The sequence below is a fragment of the Petaurus breviceps genome, unplaced genomic scaffold (assembly GCF_028583685.1).
Source record: "Petaurus breviceps papuanus isolate PSGF00001 unplaced genomic scaffold, PetGlider_PUasm1.0 126, whole genome shotgun sequence".
Classification (NCBI taxonomy): Eukaryota; Metazoa; Chordata; class Mammalia; order Diprotodontia; family Petauridae; genus Petaurus; species Petaurus breviceps.
In genome coordinates, this window is record NW_027185655.1 from 60,611,926 (window position 1) to 60,625,438 (window position 13,513).

The following is a 13,513-nucleotide window of genomic DNA, read 5'->3' on the forward strand; positions in this document are numbered from 1 at the left end:
TATACAGCAGCAGTCATCGAAACTACTTGGTACTGACTGAGGAATAGAGCAGTGGATGAGTGGAACAGTTTGGGTACATGAGACATAGCAGTCAATGACTATTGTAATCAATCTATTGTTTTATAAACCCAAAGACTAGCTTCTCAGATAAGAACTCACTATTGGACAAAATACTGCTGGGAAAACTGGAAAATAGAATGGCACAAACAGGGCATAGAACAATATCTTACACCATATACCAAAATCAAGTTCTAAATGCATGCACCATGTAGATATAAAGGCTGATTCTGCAAGCAATTGGGGAGAGCAAGGGATAGTTTACCTGTCAGATGTATGGACTAGGGAATAATTTATGTCCAAACAAGAGATAGAGAGCATTATGAAATGCAAAATGGAACTTTGATTACACTAAACTGAAATGTTTCTGTACAAAAAAAACAATGTAAACAAGATTAGGAGGAAAGAGGAAAATTGGGAAAGAATTTTTACAACCAGTGCCTCTGATAAAGGCCTTATTTCTAAAAAATACAGAGAACTGAATCAAATTTATAAGGATACAAGTCATTCCCCAATTGATAAATGGTCAAAGGATATGAAGAGGCAGTTTTCAGAAAAAGAAATTAAAGATATCTAAAAGCACAAGAAAAAGATGCTATAAATCATTATTGATTAGAAAAATGCAAATCAAAACAACTCTGATGTATCACATCTCATCAGTCAGATTGGCTAAGGTGACAAAACAGGAAAACAATAAATGCTGGAGAGCATGTGGAAAAATTGGAACACGAGTTGTGAACTGATCCAACCATTCTGGAAAGCAATTTGGAACTATGCCAAAAGGGCTATAAAAATGTACATACCCTTTGACCCAGCAATGCCACTTCTAGGTGTGTATCCCAAAGATATCATATAAGTTGGAGGAGGTCCTGCATGTACAAAAGTATTTATAGCAACTCTTTTTTGTGGTGGCAAAGAATTTGAAATCAAGGGGATGCCCATCAATTGGTGAATGGCTAAGCAAGTTGTGGTATATAAATGTAATGGAATACTATTGTGCTATAAGAAATGAGGAGCGGACAGACTTCATAACAACCTGGAGAGATTTTTTTTTTTTTTAATGAACTGATACTGAGTGAGGAGAGCAGAACCAGGAGAACTTTGTAAACAATTATAGACACTCTGTGATGACTAATGTTGATAGTCTAGGCTCCTCTCAGCAATACAAGGTTAGAAGACAACTCCAAAAGGCTCATGATGGAAAGGGATGTCCACATCCAGAGAAAAGAACTACAGAGTCTGAATGCAGGTTGAAGCAAACTAGTTGCTGTCACTCTTTTGTGTTTTGTTTCATTTAGTTCCTTCTTTCTCAAGGTTTACTCCATTAGTTTAAAATCTTCTTTATAACTTGACTAATGTTTAAGGTGAAGGCATTTGCAGAACCTATATCAGATAGCATGCTACCAAGGAGGGGCGAGTGGGGAGCAGAGGAAGGGGGAGAAAATTTGGAATTCAAGTGATTGTGGAATTGTATGTTGTAAACTAAAAGTAAATAAATACAATTTTAAAAAGAAGTTTAAAAAACGAATACAAGTAAGAGAAGTAGAGGAAAAATTGGGAAGACAAATGAGAGTTTTGCAAGAAAATCATGAAAAACAAGTCAACAGCTTGCTAAAGGAGAGACCCCCAGCAAAAAAAAAATACTGAAGAAAATGACACCTTAAATAATAGACTAACTCAAATGGCAAAAGAGATCCAAAAAGACAATGAGGAGAAGGATGCTTTCAAAAGAAGAACTGAGGAGGGGCGGAGTCAAGATGGTAGAATAGAAGCATGACCTCCAAGCAGCTCCAGCTTCCACCTTCCCCAATCCATGTAAAAAGGGGACTCTGATCAAATTTTGGAGCTACAGAACCCACAAAATGACACAAAGAAGCTAACCTCCCACTGAGTACAGCCCGGCAGGCTAGCAGGAATCAGCCAGTGCAGTGCTCTGGGAGCCAAGACCAGGCCCTCCATGAGCCAGAGGTTTTAGCCCCAGGGCACGTCTGACCAGTCCAAGGCAGGAGAGACTTGAGATCAGCAGCAGCTGTGACCCTTTCCAGAATTATCAACACACAGATGGGAAGGACAAAATGAGAGGTCAGTGCAGTTCTGGCTTTGGGACCCAGTAAGAGGGAGTATGTGGGATTTTGCCACCAGGGCAAGAAGACTCTGAGCAGCCAGAACAACCAGCTAGCACCACGTGGCAGCTTCAGCTCCTGGCTGCAGAGTGTAGGTGGACCAAGTGACCAGTGTGAGCAGTAATTGCTCTTAGTTTAACCTGCTTGGATTTGGATTGCAATCTAGAGTGGATGTCCTGGGGTATGTGTCCAGCTTGTCAGAGCATGTGAAGGCCTCAGAGACGGCACCCATCTAATAACTCCGGCAGCTGAGAAAACCCCAGCATTTGGGACCAAAGCTCCCCTGTCTGGTGGCAGAGTACTACTATGACAAAAAGCCCAGGGGTCAAGTGACTGAGGGTAAACATGACCAGGCAAAGGAAACAAAGCAGACAGAAGATTCCAACATTAAACTCCTATTTTGGGGACAAAAAGGAGCAAAGCATGGAACAGGAGGAAGACAGTGAAGTCAGAACACCTTCACCAAAAGCTTCAAAAGAAAATACGAGCTAGTTACAGGACATAGAGGACCTTAAGAAGCAGATAAGAGAAGTGGAGGAAAAAATTGGAAGAGAAATGAGAATTATGCAAGAAAATTATGAAATGAGAGACAACAGCCTGGCTGAGGAAAATCACACCTTAAAAAAATAGACTAACTCAAATGGCAAAAAAAGGCTCAAAAAGGCAATGAGGAGATGAATGCCTTAAAAAAGCCAAATTTGCCAGATGGAAAAAAAATCTCAAAAGCTCACTGAGGAGAATCATTGCTTCAGAATTAGATTGGAGCAAATAGAAGCTAATGACTATATGAGAAATCAAGATGTTGTTAAACAGATCCAAATAAATGAAAGAATAGAAGGCAATGTGAAATATCTCATGGGAAAAACCACTGACCTGGAAAATAGATCCAGGAGACATAATTTAAAAATTATTGGATAACCTGAAAGCCTTGATCAAAATAAGAACCTAGAAATCATCCTCCAGGAAGTTCCCAACAGAAACTGCCCTGATGTTTTACAACCAGAGGGCAAAATAGAGGTTGAAAGAATCCACCAATCACCTCCTGAAAAAAATCCCCAAAAGAAAACTCCTAGGAATATTGTAGCCAGGTTCCGGAATCTCCAGACTAAGGAGAGAATATTATAAGCAGCCAGGAAGAAACAATTTGAATATTGTGGAAACACAATCAGGATAACATAGGATCTGGCAGCTTCTACAATGAGGGATTGAAGGGCTTGGAATATGATATTCCAGAGGTCAAAGGTGCTGGGATTAAAACCAAGAATCACCTACCCAGCAAAACTGAGTATCAGGTTTCAGGGGAAAATATGGTCATTCAGTGGAATAGAGGACTTTCAAGCGTTCTTTATAAAGAAACAAAAGTTGAATAAAAAATTTGCCATTCAGATACAAGAAACAAGAGAAGCATGAGAAGGTAAAGAGGGAAAAGAAATCATAAGGAACTTATCAAAGTTGAACTATTAACATTCTTACATGGAAAAACAATAATTGTAACTGATGAAACTTTTCTCAGTAGTTGAAGGGAATAGAAATAGAAATATATATGTCTATGTATGAGGGTATATGGGCATATGAATACATATGTGAATGTGTGTATATATGTTTACAGGTATTATATATGTATACAGATGGGGAGAGACAGAATGGAGTAAACCATTTCATATAGAAGAGGCAAGGGAAGATGGTTACAATGGAGGGAAGAATAGGAAGGCAAAAGGGAATGGGTCAACCTTATTCCCATTGAATTTGGCATGGGGAGGGAATGAAATACACACTAAGTAGGGTTTCTCACCCTACAGGACAGTAGGGGAGAAGGGGATGAGAGGAAAGCCTGGCTGGGGGGGGGAAGGGAAGTTGGAAGCACCCACTTTTGAAAAGGTACAGGATCAAAGTAGAGAATAGAACAAGTTGGAGGTGGGATATAGTCAGTCTCTTACAATATATCTACTATGTTATTGTTTTGCTTTAGCCACACATGTACAACCTACACTGAACTGCTTATCTTCCCAGTAAGGGTAGGTGACAAGGGAGGAAGGGAAAGAATCTGGAATTCAGTTTTAAAATCAAATGTTTAAATATATATACACTATTATTAATACTATTTTACATGTAATTGGGAAATAAGATATACAGGCACTGGGGCATAGAGATGCACCATGCCCTACTGGAAAAGTTGAAAGGGGTATGGGAGCAAATATGGGAGAGAGCAGATTGGAGGAGAGGATATGCTGTGGGACTGCTATATGTGGGGCAGTGGGTAGGCAAAAACGGGGAGAAAATTTGTAACTCAAAATCTGGCAGAAATGAATGTTGTCAATCAGAAGTTAATAAAGCATTTGAAAAATGAAAAAAAAAAAGCAGAATTGGGGGACTAGAACCAGGAAATTCAGTAAGCTCCCACCACAAACACCTCCAATACCTGCAAAATATGACTCTAAACAAAAAGTCAATGGGGAGAAAAATGCCTTAAGGAGTCAAAATGCCTTAAAAAGCCCTGATGGAAAAGGAATTTCAAAGATTCACTTAAGAGAATATCCTAGAAGCAGAGGACAAAATAGAAATGGAAAGAATTCATGGATCACCTATTAAAAAAGATTCCCCCCCCCCCAAATACTCCTAGAAATATTATAACCAAATTCCAGAGTTCCTGTTCAAGGAAAAAATATTACAAGCAGTCAGGAAGAAACAATGTTTTTATTGTAGAAATACAATCAGTATAACACAAGATCTATCAGCTTTTACATTAAGGGATTGAAGGGCTTGAATATGAGATTCTAGAGGTCAAAGGAGCTAGGATTAAAACCAAAATCACCTACCCAGCAAAACTGAGTAAAATACTTTGGGTGAAAATATGGGTATTCAATGAAATAGAGGACTTTCAAGTATTCTTGATGGAAAGACCAGAGCTGAATAGAAAATTTGACTTTCAAATACAAGAATCAAGAGAACCATAAAAAGTTAAATAGGAAAGAAAATCATAAGGAAATTATTAAAATTGAACCGTTTGCATTCGTACATGGAAAGATGATATTTGAAATTTATGAGACTTTTCTCAGTATGAGGATATTTGAAGGGAACATATATGTATGTATACATCTATATGTATGTATAGGTATGTGCATGTGTGTATATACATATATGTATACATATATGCGTGTGTATTGTGTATTTGTATACATAGAGGGTACAAGATGATTTGAATATGAAGTGATATCTAAAAAATAAAATTAAATTAATGAGAATTTGAACTGAATCCTAGGAGGAAATGGGAGAGAATGGAACTTCTTAATTAAGATAGTGACATTAGCAGACCCATGTTTTAGGCACATAAATTTGATGATTGTGTACAGGAGAGATTAGAGAGAAAAGAGACTAGAAAGAAGGCTTAAAAAGAAGCTTTTACAATATTCCAGGTAAGAGGTGTCTTGAACAAGCGTAATATATATGAGTATAGTAATGAATGTTTACAAGAGATTTTGAGAAATGTCTTGTCAATTGATTCAATGTGGGGGATTCAAAGGTGACTATGCTGTGAAATTTGGAACTTTAAGGATGAGCATACCCTGGAAAAGAATAAAGATTTTAGGAAGAATGGCAGGTTTAGGGAGATATGTCACTCTGTTTTAGCCAATTCAGATACTAACTCCCATATTACCTTTCTTGAACCACTCTCCCACATCCCACTCAGCTCACACTACTGGCAGTGTATTACTTACCATATATTTGTTTTCACTTAACTGTAGATATTTTCTTTTCCCCATAGAATTTAAGTTCAGGGTCAGTGGAGAGTCTATTTCTATATTATTACATGATTCTGATCTCCTCCACTCTCTGCATACATCCCTTTCTCCTATTATCACTGTTTCTGTCACTCGCCCTCTTTTGCTCCCTCTTCTCTTTTGCTCTATTTGTCTCTGTTTCTCTGCTTCACTTCTCCATTATAGATCCTCTCCATTTTTCCATTTTCTCCCTTTCCCACTCTATTCTTTCCTCTTCCTTTTTCTCCTACACTTTAGTTTCTTGTCTCTCCACTCCCTTCCACTTTTTCCAACTCATTTCCTTGACCTCCCTAATTCTCTTTTCTGCTTTCCCCTCTCCTTTTCCCTTTAGTATTTTCTTCTCCCTTCCTTTCTCTTTCAAAAATCTACCCTTCCTTTCTAAATACCCCCCTTCCTTCTTTTCCTATGACCTCCTTTTGTAAAATTGCTTTTCAGTCACATCCAACTCTTTGTGACCTCATTGTTAAAAGTGTGATTTGTCATTATTTTTTCTCTAGTTGATTTTATGGATAAGGAAATTGAACCAAACAAGGTTAAGTGATTTGCTCAGGATCACACAGCTAGTAGCTGAGGCTGGATTTGAATTCTGGCTTTCTTGACTCCAGGACCAGTACTTTATACATTTTGCCAGCTAATTACACTGCTATACCACGTAGATCAGTTTATGGATCAACTAAGAGTGATTTCATGTACCAACACTTATGAGAATGCTCCAACAGTTGTCAAAAGAGGTTTTTTTTTTTACATTTTAAAAAATGTGGTTGGTATGTGATGTAACTTCAGAGATATTTTAATTTGCATTTCTCTATTATGCATTTGGAACATTTTTAAGATATGGCTATAGATAGCTCACACTTTTTCCTTTAAGATTTGTTTTATATTTTGAATATCATATCTTTTTATGATTTCTGTGTCTTTATTATTTTAAATTAAATTTTATGTTTATTTTTAGTTTACATCATTCATTGCCACAAGATTTTCAGTTAAAACTTTTCTCCCCATCTTTCCCCTACTGAGCACCCCAAAACAGCGATCCCACTGTATATTGCCTCCCCCAATTTGCTCTCTCCTATATCCTCCCATAGATACAGATATAGAAAGATATAGATATAGATATAAATATTTTAAACGTTTTATTTTAAAACTTTGGATTCCAGATTCTTTCCCTTCCTCCCTCATAACCCACCCTTACTGGGAAGATAAGCAATTCAATATAGTTGTACACATGTAGTTAAGTGAAACATTTCCTTAGTGAATATATGGTAAAAGATTGACTATATTTCCCTCCAACTTACCCTGCCCCCCACTTGCTCTGTTTTTTACTTTGACCATGTCCCTTTTCAGAAGTGTGTGCTTCCAACTTCTCTCACCCCCCAAACCTGCCCTCCCGTCCATCATCCCCCATCTCATCCCTTTCCCCCATACTCTCCTGAAGGGTGGGTTACCCTATTTAGTGTATATGTCATTTCCTCCCTAAGCCAAATTCAATGAGAGTAAGGTTGACCCATTCCCTTTTGCCTTCCTGTTCTTCCTCTCCATTGTAACAGGTTTCCCTTGCGTCTTCTACACGGGATAATTTACCCCATACTGGCTTTCTGTGTCTCCCCATCTCTTCTCATTATATTCCTCTCTCACCTCTCAATTTTACCTTTTAAGTATCATCCCTTCCTATACAACTGGTCCTGTGCCCTCTGTCTCTGTACAAATATATACACACACTCACATATGCATTCATATGCCCATATACCCTCCTATATAGACATATGTATGTATGTATACATACACACATATATGTGTATATATATGCATACACACATATACAATTATATTCCCTTCAACTATCCTCATAGTGAGGAAAGTTTCATAAGTTACAATTATCATTTTTCCATGTAGGAATGTAAATAGTTCAACTTTGTTAAGTTCCTTATGATTTCTTTTCCCTGTTTACCTTCTCCTCCTTCTCTTGCTTCTTGTATCCAAATGACAAATTTTCTATTCAACTCTGTTTTTTTCATTAAGAATGTTTGAAAGTACTGTATTTCATTGAAAGACCATATTTTTCCCTGAAACATGATGCTCAGTTTTGATGGGAAGGTGGTTCTTGGTTTTAATCCCAGCTCCTTTGACCTGCAGAATATCATATTCCAAGCCCTCTGATCTCTCAATGTAGAAACTGCCAGATCCTGTGTTATCCTGATTGTGTTTCCACAATATTCAAATTGTTTCTTTCTGGCTTCTTGTAATATTGTCTCCTTGATCTGGGAACTACGGAACTTGACTGTTATATTCCTAGGAGTTTTCTTTCTTCGGATCTTTGTCAAGAGGTGATTGGTGGATTCTTTCAACTTTAGTTTGCCCTCTGGTTCTAAAACATCAGGGCAATTCTCCTTGAGAATTTCTTGAAGGATGATTTCTAGGTTCTTTTTTTGATCATGGTTTCCAGGCAGTCTAATATATTTTTTAAAGCATTTGGGGTTAAGTAACTTGCTCGAGGTTCCATGGCCAGCTATTTTTGTGTGGGTGCTGAGTATCTGAGGACGGACCTGATCCCAGGTCTTCCGACTCTGGTGCTGGTGCTTTTACTGTGCCACTTGGCTGCCCCAGTCCAATAATTTTTAATTATCTCTCCTGAATCTATTTTCCAGGTCAGTGGTTTTTCCAATGAGACGATTCACATTGCCTTCTATTTTTTCCTTCTTTTGGATCTGTTTAATAGTATCTTGATTCCTCACAAAGTTACTAGCTTCAGTTTACTCCAATCTATTTCAGAAGGACTTATTCTCTTCAGTGATCTTTTGAGATTCTTTTTCCATCTGGCAAATTTTACTTTTTAAGGCATTCTTCTCCTCATTGGCTTTTTGAGCCTCTTTTGTTATTTGAGTCTATTTTTAAGGTGTTATTTTCTTCAGTCAGGTGGTTGATTCTCTTTTCATGATTTTCTTGCATTATTCTCATTTCTCTTCCCAATTTTTCCTCCACTTCTCTTATTTAGTTTTCAAAATCCTTAAGCTCATCTATGGCCTGTAACCTGTTCATATTTTCCTCGGAAGCTTTTGGTGAAGGAGTTCTGCCTTCCTTGCCTTCCTCCTGTTCCATGCTTTGGTACTTTTTGTCCCCAAAAATGGAGTCCAAAGTTGGATTGCTGTGCTAGGTTTGCTTCTCTTGTTTGCTCATGTTGCCACTCAATTACCTGACTTTTGAGCTTTATGCTTCCAGAGAGGAAAACTTTTTCCCAAATCACTGGGTTTTTCTTACCTGCTGGAGCTATTAGTTTGGTGCCATCTCTGAAGCCTCCACACACTCTGGCTTACTGGTCATGCACCCCAGGACCTCCACCAAAGACATTGATCCTCATCCAAGCAGGTTAAAACAAGAGCAATTATCCCCCAGCCTGGTCATTTGGTCCCCCTACAATCTGCAGACCAGGAGCTCTGAAGCAGCCTCATGGTGGCATGTCAGCCACTTCTCACCCCATGTGCAGAGGCTGGACTGCACTCCCAGAACCCCTGTTCCCAGAGTCCACTGACCTCTTACTTTGTATTTGGCATTTATGGGTTGGTAATTCTGGAAACTGCCACAGCTGATGGTGATCTACTCACCCCTGTTCCTCCAGGTCAGGTAGCCCTGGGGCTAAAACCAAGGACTCATGGGGCTGGGCTAGGCTCCCAGGACATTGCTCTGGCCCCTTCCTGTGGTCTGCCCGGCTTTCTTCAATGGGAGTTTTGTTTCTTTCTGTCACTTTGTGGGTTCTGTAGCCCTGAAGTTTGTTTAGAGTCATTTTTATAGGTATGTGAGGTGGTAATGTGCGGGGGTGGGGGGGGGGGGGGGGGGGGGGGGAGCACAGGGAGTTTTCCTGCTTCTATGCCACCATCTTGGCTCCTGTGATAGTAATGGCAATTAAAGATTCCCCTGTATTGGCTTGGTTTTCAAATTGATTGTATTAAAACCCAGAGTTTGTTAATCCCACCTGTGGGATGGGCTTGTTGATGTGAAAAGAAAGTCCTGAAGTGGGAGGAGCTGGTGACGTAGATTTGGAGAGACACTGGAGAGAGGCGGAAGATCTTTTTTTGGAAGCAGCACCTCGTGGAGAGAGAGAGAGACTAAGAGGATTGCTGGTGGCCGCTTTGAATTGCCCTGGACTTTTGAGACCTGCCCCCTGAGCTGCCAAGGACTGAGGAGACATGGCTGTTTTGCTGGTACTTTGTCTGTCTGTTTTGATGTTATTTTGCCAGATTTGTCCACTGGTGAAAGACTGTCCTGTTGAAGAAGTCCTGGAACCTGGCATTTGGTTAAGAAGGCCTGAGACTGTCCTGCAGACAGAGAGTGAATACTGTCCACTGGTGAGGGACAATACTGTTGTTGCAGGGGTCTGGAGACTGTCCTGCAGACAGAATGAATACTGTCCACTGGTGAGGGACAGTACTGTTGTTGCAGGGGTCTGGGAGCCTTTCTGTTGGTTCAGAAGCCCTGAAGAAGGATTTTCTTGTTGTATGTTTACAGAAATCCTGGGAGAGGGCTTTGCTAATGTGTTCAGGGGTTCTAGGGCTGTTCTACAGACAGAGGATAAATTCATGAAGGGACTGGCAATGTATCTTATGGCCTTGCTAAGCCTTGTCTCTCCAGGAACTAAGATTGCTGAGAACTTGCCTCGTGTCAAGATGAAGAAAAGACCTCCATTTGGGTATTAAGTGCTGTGTTTAAACTTGATGTAACTCTGGGGTAGATTCAATTGTGATCCAGGGGTGGGGAACTTTTGACCTTTTTGTGTTCTATGGTTGAGCAAATGAATGTATTTTACTTATGTTTGGAAACTAATCTCCATTTGAGAAGAGGGGCTTTGTGGTGGACTTAATTAAGGTATAGCCTAGGGGTGGAGAAGTATTTGGAACAGAGACTTTGTAATTGATTGAATGATTGGAAAGTCCTGGGGTGGGGTAGGCCTTGGAGATTATTTAATCACACTTAGTAAATGCTGTATTTTGAATGATGTCATGTTTTGATCTTCTCTGTTCTGGGTTTGTTACTGAATAAAATAGAGAGCACCTATGCTGGTATTTTGAACCTGGGTTTGCTTGATATTATATTACAGCTCCTGAATACCATATCTTTATCATTGAAATTTGTTCCATTTTTCTTCCTAGTTATTGTTTCCTTTTCATTTTTACAGCACTGATTTTTGTTTTCAATTATCAAAATGACCCACTTCATCTTCTTTAACAATTTCCAGCACAAACTCTTTCTCCATCTTCTTTTTAATGGCATTTATTTCCTTGCTTCTATAATTTGACTGTGAGGTTATCTTTTATATACAAACTATGTGTCCATTCAAAACTTATTATAACAGATGGTTGGAAGTCTAATCTAAACCTAATTTGTGGGTAATTAGAACTAGTGGGGGGGGGAAATCAGGGACTTGCCTGAGCTTTCTCAAATTCCCCTCCAAACAACTTTAAATATTGCCTTCAAGTGAATTCTGGAGCAAGAGAACCCATAAAAGGATGAGGTAACATTTTTTTTTCTAGCCCAAGACAACTTAAAAAGATAGCTGGAAAGATCCGTCTCACTCACATAAAAGTGAAGTGATAAATGATATCCAGACAAGGCAGTGGGAGGTCTCTAACCCCAGAAATGATCAACTTCTGAGGTCCCAAGGACCCAGCACAGTGGCCAGTAGCACAGTGGACCAGTTGTGAGACCTCCAGCCCACTGTGGAAGAGGCAAACAGACAAGACCCCATGCAGCAGGTGATCCAAAATGCCTGGAATGCTCACACAAAAGGTGAATAATCAGGTCCAGAGAAATTGGCATAGCAGTCCAATGGTCAGGTGCCTGGCCCATGGCAGAAGAAATTTGACAAAATACCTCCCTGTACTTCAGAAACAACTCACCTTTAAAAGTAATGGAGTATAACGGGTGGGTAGGTGGCACAGTGAATAGAGTACCGGCTCTGGAGTCAGGAGGACCTGAGTTCATATACGATGGCAGACACTTGAAACACTTACTAGCCGTGTGACTTTGGAGAAGTCACTTAACCCCAATTGCCCTCTAAAAAGAAAAAAAAAAGTAATGGAGTATGCTGGAAAATAAGCGAAAAGAAACAAACAAAAAACCCAGACCATAGAAAGTTGCTTTTTTATGGGGAAGGTAAAAACAAACTCACAAGAAAACCACCATATCAATACTTCTATATGCAAAGCCTGGAGGATAAAGATGAATTGGTGTCAGGTGCAAAAAAAAAAAAAAACAACTTTTTGAAGAGCTTAAAAAGGATTTTTAAAATAGAATAAAGGAGATAGAAAAAAATGGAAAGAAATAAATAAGATTCATGTAAGAGAATCACAACCAAAAGTCAACAGGTAGGTAAAGAAAGCACAAAAAATTGAAGATGATATACAAAAAAAAAAAATACTGAAGAAAGCAATGCCTTAAAAAGTATAATTTACCAAATGATAAAGAAGAAATGCAAATGCACTGAAGAAAACAAATTAAAAAGTAGATTGCAAAATGGAAAAGAGATTAAAAATCCCTGAAGAAAACAACTCTTTAAAATGTAGACTAGGCAAAGTGGGAGAGGAAGCATAAAAGCTCACTAAAAAGAAATAATTCTTCAAAAATTAGAATTAGGCAAGTCAAAACTAATGACTTCATGACATATCAAGATTCAATCAAACAAAATAAAAAAAGAAGGAAACAATAAAAAAATGTGAAAATCTCAGTGGGAAAACAACATTCTGGAAAATAGATCCAGGAGAATTAATTTAAGAATTGTTTGACTACCTGAAAGCCATGATCAAAAAAGCACATTGACATCATATATCAAAAAAATATCATGGAAAAGTGTCCTAATATCCCAGAACCAGATAATAAAATAGTAATTTAAAGAATCCACCATTCACTTCCCAAGAGAGATGCCAAAATGATAATTCCCAGAAGTATTATACTTTAATTTCAGAACTTTCATGTCAAGGAGAAAATACTGTAATCTGCCAAAAAGAAACCTGTCAAATACCATGGAGCCACAATCAGGATAATGCAGAATTTAGTAGCATTTACATTAAAGGATATGAGGTATTATAATATGATATTCTAGAAAGCAAAGATCTTGGATTGCAACCATGAATCACCTACCCTGAAAATCTAAGCATGTTCCTTCAAGGTAAAAAGTAAAGGACCTTCAATGAAATAGAGATCTTTCAAGCAAACCTAAAGAAAGGAACAGAGATAGAAAGAAAATTCAATTTTCTTATAAAAAATTCAAGAGAAATAGAATATAGTAAATAGAAAAGAGAAAACAAATAGGATTCAATAAAGTTAAACTGTTTGCATTCCTGCCTGGAGAGATGATACTTGTAACTGTTAAGAATGGTATCACTATTAAGGCAGTTCGAAAGCATTTTAAGAGAGAATGTAGATATAAGTTGATTTGGGTGGGATGATAAGAAAAAAATAAAGGGTGAGTAAGAGGATTACGTTGGGAAAAGAAAGGGAGAGTTAGAATGGCATAAATAACCTCACATGAAGGGACTCAAACAATCTATTACAAAGGAGGGGAAG